This window comes from Cavia porcellus, unplaced genomic scaffold (assembly GCF_034190915.1).
Source record: "Cavia porcellus strain 051 isolate PalLab524CR breed Dunkin Hartley unplaced genomic scaffold, mCavPor4.1 scaffold_14, whole genome shotgun sequence".
In the NCBI taxonomy this organism is placed as follows: Eukaryota; Metazoa; Chordata; class Mammalia; order Rodentia; family Caviidae; genus Cavia; species Cavia porcellus.
In genome coordinates, this window is record NW_026947497.1 from 69179413 (window position 1) to 69188088 (window position 8676).

The following is an 8676-nucleotide window of genomic DNA, read 5'->3' on the forward strand; positions in this document are numbered from 1 at the left end:
ACCCGGCCGCTCAGCCTCTGCGCAGCGCCGCACGCGCGCGTGCCCACTTGTTGCGCAGTGCAAGAAAACCCAACACGCACCGCACTCTCGCCTCCCAGAGGGGTGCAGGCCAGCCTAGCACCGCCATCCACAGATCTGACCCTCACCACCACCGATGGTGAAATGATGCACTTCCAGCTACGACTATTTTTTAAACACCAAAACATTCCTCTATATCTCAATGTCAGACAGGCAGCAGTCTGCAGGCCCTGAGAAGTCAAATTCAAAAGGAAAGGCGCGCTACCACGACCTGGAGAATTCAAGACGACTCAAGTCCAGCGGGGCACCCCTATCTTGAGGCCCCTTCCCCTAAATCGTTGGACCTGCGTTGCCTGCTATGACACCATCCCTAGCTAGACAGCAACGTTTTCTTCCTTACTGGAGAGATCAACTGCAAAGTATTTCTTTTAAAGATAAAAATTTTATCTCTCCTAGATTTTAGTTTTTAAAAATTTTTCGGGGGGGGGGGCTCATTAAGCTCATTACAGTTGTTTTTCAAATATTTGACTTTTTCCCAGTAGTTTCACTCGCCCAGGGGGGGCGCTGCCGCACCATCTCCTCTGAAACACTTAGCTTTCTTTCTTTCTTTTTTTTTTTTTTTTTTTTCACAACCAAGTGGGTTGAGTGTGGCTACCCAGCAGGAGATAGAGGGAAGGAAGGATTTTGACATCTAGTCATGGCTACCATTTACTCAACTCCTAACTAGAACTCTTCAAGGACCCAGCAAACGACAGTTTTAAGAATTTAAAGAGTTCCATCATTGTTTGTCAAACCCAGAATAGATTACACAGTCTTTTCAAGAAAGCTGTAGAGATTAAAAACCCTTCAAAACTGGGGGGGGGGGGGGAGGCTGGAGAAGTCCTGCTTTGTCTGGCTGTCTCCTTAAAATTACCTATTTTACAGAATAGTTTCAGACTTTATTGTCAGTATCAACAGACCCTTAACATCAGCCAATGCTCCAGTCTACAGTATTGGAAAATCTTCCAAATAGGATACTAGAAACTTCTATTTATAAACTTTGGGGGGGGGGGGATTTCCCATCCACAGGTTTCTAATGTGGCCTAAAGACTCAGTTACAGTCATTTTAGCAAGAGTATCCATCTCCTCATACTCTCTCTCCATTTCCTCCTCCCCTAGAGACAGCATTTCTTCTTTCAAAAATACAGCATATATTTTAAAGCACAGAACGTGATTTCACCTTGCTCTTTTGAGCTCATATTTGCTACCTCCAGGAATAGCATGTGGACTAGGGCCAGATGAACTGCAACTTGGGCTGCAGATTTACGAGGTTCTGTTTCAGTGCCAAAGGCTTTTGGTAGTAAATAGTGAGGAAAAGAGATACCTGTCTCCTGATGGATTCTCTGTCTCTCTCTGTCTCTCTCTGTGTCTCTCTCATTATTTATGAAAACCACACACACCTTGCAAAGAAAAAGGGAAACCGGCCGTCTCTGTAGAGGAAGCCAGTGACACCGCTGAGAGCCACAAACTGTATTTCTAAACAGCCCTTTCCCTGGTTCCGTCTCTCCTGCCCCAGTTTTCTTTTTCTTTTTTCTGGACGGTAAAAAAAAAAAATGTATCTACTGATATTCACTTAAAATTTTTTGTGTGAAGTAAAGCGTCATAGGATTTCCCTCCTGGAAACTATAAACTGAGTGAAGACAAACACAAGCATAAAAAAGACTGCAGGACTTTCCTAGGAGAGATGACTGGTCTCTGAGGTGTCAAGAGACCCTGGAGCAGCTTTCAGCACAGGTTTGGGGTCATTCTCTCAGCTCAACCTTCAGGACCTCCACTATGCCCACCACCAAGTCTTATCCTTTGCGGGAGGGGGCATAACACAGAAGATCTTTTTATAAAAATCCGTTGGGTTACGTTCTTGTTTTCCATGGGGGAGTTTTAAAACTCATTATTGCAACACGAGTTCCATTTTTTTTTTTTCCGCCAGGGTTCCAATAACATGGTAGCATAAAGGTAACGCAGACCATACTTCTCCAAGACATTTACAGTACCACGGTCACTACCTTCCGGACTGGGGTGGCCCCTCGCTCCTGCTGGTCCCCAAGCACGGCGGATTCCAGAAGCTCCGACTCACTACCCACTCCCGCCCCGGGCCGCCGCCGCTGCCTTCCCCATTTCTACTCCCTGGAGGAGAGCTACAGGTTGCAAATCCAAGCAACCTCGTAATCGTAATCCTTTTTCCCCCCTTCCTCTGTGCAAAAATCACTCACAAAGCTCTCCCTTTCGCGCCCTCGCCCGCTCCTCCCGCGCCAGGTCCCCTAATCCAAGCCACAAAGTCCCCTTCTCTCTGGGTCTTGCACTTTAAGTACCGCGGGCTGGGGCTGTTTTTCTTTCCCTTCGCCCGGTGCAAGGACGTTGGGAATCTGAAGCCTGGAGTCCGCTATACTCAGGCCCACAGTTTGCCTTTTTTTTTTTTTTTTTTAACCAGACCTTGCACCACGGGAAAAATAAAATAAAATTTAGGAAAAGGAGGTAACAACCGCGGAGAGCCAATACAGTCACGCAGAGCCCAAAATACAAACACCGCGACCGCCAGAAAGCCCGCCAGCTTCTCGCTCTCCCGGGCTGTCCTGTCAAGGTTCCCCGCGTCCTTGCATGCTGGAAGGCGCCGCAGGTGCAAACGCGCACCTCTTTCCCACCCCCACACCCCCAAATTCCCGTCCCGCCATCAGCCTCTCTGCACGGGATGGGCAGCGAGAGCGCGCGCGGGGTGTCCCGACTCCCTCAACTACAATCAAGATAGAATAATTTTCAAAAAGTATTCAACATCCCCGCCCCCCATCCAAGCTAAAAACCTCCCCAAAACACAAGAGGAAAGGGACACCGAAAACATTCATCTCTAATTTAGGAAGATCACGGTTCTGAAAGGAAAAGAGTAGACACGATACTTCATCTGTGTTTATGACCAAAAAGGAAAGGAAAAAAAAAATCCCAAAACACCCGAGGAAGGAGTTCGGTTGCATTTTTCCTCCCAAATCTCAGCTCGGCTGGAGGCAGGGAATCTCAGGGACCAAAGCCGGGGGAAGGGAGCCACCCGGGCGAGCGAGCAGGCGAGCGGGCAGCCTCCCGGAGTTGCCCGGGAAGACCGGATCGGGGAAGGAAAGGAGAGGCCGGGAATGAGAAGGGAGGGAGGAAATGGGAGACTGGAACCGGGGAGCAAGGAAGGCGGTTTGCAAGCGAGCAGAGAGGGAAAGAGAACAGCCGCACGAATCCAGCGCGATCACAAGCCGTACGCAAGCAGCAGCAGAAAGCGAGAGCGAGAGCGCGAGCGCGCGTCCTCTCCGCGGTCCGAGGCCAGACAGCCCCCAGACTGGCCTGGATCACCCCCTAAACACTGCCTCATCCTCTCCGCTCCGGCTGCCCCTTAACTCCCCTCCTTCTCGCCTCCTCCACCTCCTTCTCAAAAACCAAAACAATCTAAGGGAGGGTGGCAAAAGCCTCTCCAAACCGGCCGATTCACTCAAAGACAACAAAAATAATCATACTAATAAATACATATAAAGCTATGTCCTAGAGTGGGAGAGACGTGGGACTAGTCTTCGGCATTTATTTTAACACCTGACAGCTAGAATAAATAAATATATACATTTATATCAATAGATACACATAGGAAACTTGGAGCCAAAGCATTTGGCAAAAGCGGGAAAAAAAAGAATTAAAAGGTAAAATAATGATCATGAGCAGCGGCGGCGACAGCAGCGGCAACGGCGGCGACGGCAGCGGCAGCGGCGGCGGCAGCAACAGCAATAATCACCTGGTGTCCGGCCTTTCCTAGAAACTTCTTGCATCACCACTTCTAAGAACCCCAGTTCTAAGAATCAACAGAGCTCAATTCTCGGAATTTGAGCTGCGGACTTCACCACTGCTACGTAGCAGGGGAGGACTCCGTGTCAGCTCTGTGAAATTTTTACCTCTTATGGCCCACAAAACTCGCTCCAAGCCACAATATTTTCACACTGTCCTGCATATTTCAAGCTCCTTATAGGACCAATGTCTTTGATATGGAGGTTCCCTTCCGAGGGTCGAGGAGACAGAAAATGGCTCTCCCTTTCCGAGCCCCTCAAAGTGGTACGGCCCGCTCCGCCACCGTCACGTGGGCTCCTCCTCTGTGACGTCACGTCTTCTCTGTAGCAAAGCTCGGCCTCTGGAATTCTGAGAACTAATTTGCTATTCGGTGACATAAGAGGCGGAGTGCTCTTTGCTTTCCCCGGGTCTCGGGCTAATTCTTCCTCTCTTACCCATAAACTCAGCTCCTCGAGCTAAATACACAAAAGGGAGCGAGAAATTTGAATTATTGGAACAATGATATTACGTATAGGAGGTTTAGAGAGGCGAGTAAGAGGAAAACAAAAAAAAAAAAAAAACAATAAACACCACAGCTCTTTCCAGCTAGAATATTAGGCACCACGAGAAAAATATTTGCCAAGCAGTTTTCGGTGGGTTCGTTTGCTTTATTTTTATTTGGGACGAGGCGGGTTGGGGTGGGGAATGTTTTTGGTTTTTGACTCTTTGTTTTTGGTGTGGTGGCTTGTGATTTCTGGTGGTTATATTTTGATGATTTTCAGATTCTTCTGATTTTTGCCTTTTGCAAGTTTGTGGTGTTACGTAAATCATAGGATCCGTCATCAGCTGTGTGAGTGTGTGTGTGTGTGTGTCTTTTCCTAGCTAATTGCTCAAGCATATAAGATGCATTATTTCAATCCTGATACTATTGGAAGACGCTTGAATTTTTGGTTATCTGTGACAATCCCAACCCCCACTTTTTTTTTCTTCCTTTGCTGTGATTTCCTTTTTTCCCTGGACTTTTGTTGAAGGGAGGCTCTCCTGCACTTGAGAGAACTGTTCAAAGGATTTGTTTTAGTTCAGTTTGTTTCTTTCCAGGACAAGCAAGCAGTGGATTTGCTCTTTCTGTTATTGTTGACTCTTAGGAAATTTCTTCTTACTGCAACAAACGTGTGCATTGGAGTATGTGTGTGCATTATCCTACAAAATTTGGAGCCAAATGCGTGTTTGTGTTTTGCCTTTTCTTAAGGTCTTGAATTCCACCCCCAACCCCAGCTCCTTTCAAGGTCGTTGTAAAAAATCTCTTCAGTCTGTGGAAGGGATCAGCCGGAGGGAATTCTAAAGGCCTGCCTTGCCAGTATCTCAGATACTGCGAGTATTCAGAACAGGCTGTGCTATAACTAAGGCGCACTCCTCTGAGCACAGTCCTGTCAGCGCTGGAGGAGAGTTGGGGGAAAGAGGAGAGGGAGAAATGCATCTCTTTTTCTTTATTCCTTTCATTTAAAAGGCAAACTCAGTGCAGAATCCTTTCACTGTGGGCCCTGGTTTGTTTGTTCAGAGATGCTAGCTTTCCTATTTAAATGTTGGTTGGGGTTTTTTTCCCCCTCCTACTCATCCCTGAATGAGGGAGATTCTTGTTTCCTTTATGTCTCTCTGCTAAAAGAAGGGTGTGAGGGGAAAATAATATTTCAGATTCCTCAAGAATTAACCCAAAACGTTTGGACCCAAAGCAGCTTTCAAAGGTCAGGCTGTTCTGAGCTTTGGCTGAGAGAGTCCTTCAGGCGACTCATTAAATCCTGAATGAGTTCTTAAAGGTTCCAAAATATTTCTTCATATATTAATTTCTAGTAAAGATATCTTGCAAAAACAGCCTGCCTAGTTCAACCTCAAGTTTGAGTTTATAATGGGCAGAAGCCTGCCATTTGTTTGCTGGGATACAGGAGACCTCAACGCTGATAGTCCCCCCAAGAAGTTTCACCCATTCCAGAGAATGCTCCTGTCAGTGTACCACTCCCCAGACACACACACACACACACACACACACACACGTGCACACTCCTCAAAAGGCTGTGTGTTGCCTGTTTCACAACCAAGGGAAGTCCAAAAAGGTTGATTATGTTCCACAAGGCCTAGAGCTTAAGAAGTATGCTTAAGTGTCTGTCCCTGTGAAATGTGAATGTTTTAATACGTATTGACAGATGGATTACTGCAGCTTCTGCAGAAAAGCCTGTCCTGTGAAGGATTTCTGGAAAATATACATAGGCCTAATCCTGTCACTGTTGTTGAAATGAATACTGTACCCCAAAGACGCACGACTCGGTCAAGTGCGAATTCTGGCTGCTGAGAGGCAGAATACCTGCCTGTGTATTTGCGTCCCCTTTCCTCCTGTTTTGAGGAGCTTTACACAAATCCACTGGACCCAGAGTGACACTCCGATTTTGCTAAGATGGTTTCTTTGTGTGTTTATATGTCTGATTTTCTGTCTTTTGTAAGGAATAAGCACTTTGGAATTTCTCAGGCGCACCTATATGGTTTGGTATGTGCATTCTATGGCTCTGCTGTATTCCTGGTCTTATAATAGGATTACTTTTGTGACATTTGGCCACCTGTCAATACTGCCACATCCCCTGCCCCCCTGCCCCCAATTTTAAACGCTCACAGCGGGTTGCTCTTGTGTTCCCATTGCCACTCCACTCTTAGCCCCGTGGGGGCGCTGCCGAGCAAAGGGAAATCTGCTCCTTCAGGCAGAGGGAGCCTAGGTGGGGGCTGGGCAGGAATTCACCCTTCTCTGGCCTCAGCCCTGTTAAACTCTGCTGGGAGACTCAGGAGGGAGCAAGAACCCTCCAGACTCCCTGTGTACACAGTTAACCCCTATAGTAGGCACTCAAACCTTAGCATTTTGTTTCTGGCACCAAGTGTCAGAGTCCACGTTTGTTCAATGTGTTTAGGTGTAAAGAAATTGACCAGCATTGGAGACCCATTGCAGATGGGTCTAAATAATGGGAAATAAGAAAGATTACTGAGAAAAGAAAGATTGATTATTGAAAATATTCTGGACACTTACTTTTAGATGTGCTTCTTTTTTTCAACTGAGTGGCTAGTGAGGAAAATCCTGCACCCTCCGTCTCAATCTCTTCAGTTCCTAGGAAAGTAACCTCGTCAAATTTCATACCAATTTAATTTCTTCCTGAATGTGCTTCCTTCTTACTGTGCCTGGTCTCTGCGCAGTCCATTCCCACTGGCATTGTGATGTGAGCCTCCCTCCTTCCCTCTAGCAAGGTTCTTGTGTAGGAGTAAAGGACTGACTTGAATATATTCAAATTATTTTCAATCATTTTAGGAAGCCCTGAAGAGTGGTTCCATGCCTAGGATCTTGTGAGTGATTCCTGCAGTCCTCAGGACACTGTCCAGCAACTAGTGTCATCATTTAATGGTCACCGGTTGTTAGTACTTGGAGGACCAGGCCAGGATTGAGCACAGGAATAGGTTCCCGATTACAGCTGCTGGGTAAATAGGCGCTTTATTACAAAATACCATGGTCCTAATATTACATCTATTTAAGGAAAGGAAGGCATCTTACATCCAGTTAGCATCACAAAACCTTTCTCACAATTCAGTTTCAGCTGAAAAGGAACATGGTCTGATCTGTCCTCCTTCATCTCCTCTGCTCTGCTCTCTTTATCTTTTTCTCTTTCTTTTCTTTTTCCTGTACTAGAACTTTTAAACTGAGCTACCACCGCAGTCCATCTGGAACTTTCGCTTGTTTTTTTGGTATTTTGAGACAAGGTCTTGCTAAGTTGCCAGGCGAGGCTTGAATTTGCAATCCTCCTGTCTCAGCCTTCCTGGCCTCTCAGGAGCTCAAAACAGGAAGTGGGTTTTACCTGTCAGAAACCTTTAGTACCTTGGTAAATCTTTAAGTTAACAGATCACAGGATTATAGGCTTAGGAACTGGAAGGTTTGGGAGAACTCTCACAGATAATCACTCCTCCAGGATTCCTCCTTTCCAGAGAATGAACTGGCCTCTCACAAGAAATACGACCCTAGGAACACAACTGAAAATGGGCCTGTGGTTTGATAGTCCTGTGTTACCTTAGCAAATCAGGTTGAGCTGGGTTTGGAGGTAGGTATCCTGTTTTTTTTCAAACCTAAGGAAAGCAAGGCTTCTTCAAACCCTGTGTAGACTCTAAACTGGGCCTCAGAACCAGCTCCTGGTAACCGTGAGTATGGCAATCTTGATGGTTGTTTGGGCCTGGTGATTTTGTGACTGTGTCTACAGTACTTGACACTTTACTTTTGATGAATGCCAAGGATATTATCTGTCTGATTTGTTAAATTTTGCCTCCTTGTTTTACTTCAAGTCCTTCATTTAAAACTGCTTTAAAATAAGCTCTGTATATTATCCTTGGACAAAAGAGTTTCTCAGTAAGTCTTAAAGAAACTGAGACCAAGGATGTAGACCAGGGTGGTAAAAGCAGCTGCCTAGCCTACTCGGGGTCTTGTTTTAGATTCCCAGCATTTCCAAAATAAAATAAAATAAAATAATTAAAAATAAATTGAGCAGAAAATTTTGAGACATTTAAAACAAATAAAGAGGATGATTTCCAACCACTGGCTTCTGAAAAGGAGGCTTCCAAGTTTAATTTTCATCCACATAATGGGAGTGTCTGGCCTTTATTATTCTGAGATATTTTGCCCCTTTTGCAAACCTTTTCATCCAGGTTCAGAACCCCCCCCCCACACACACACACACGCACACTGCTTTTCCACGCTTTTCTCGCCTACTTGAAATGGAAACAAATATCTCCAGCTTAAAATAGAGAAATGATAGGAGTGTG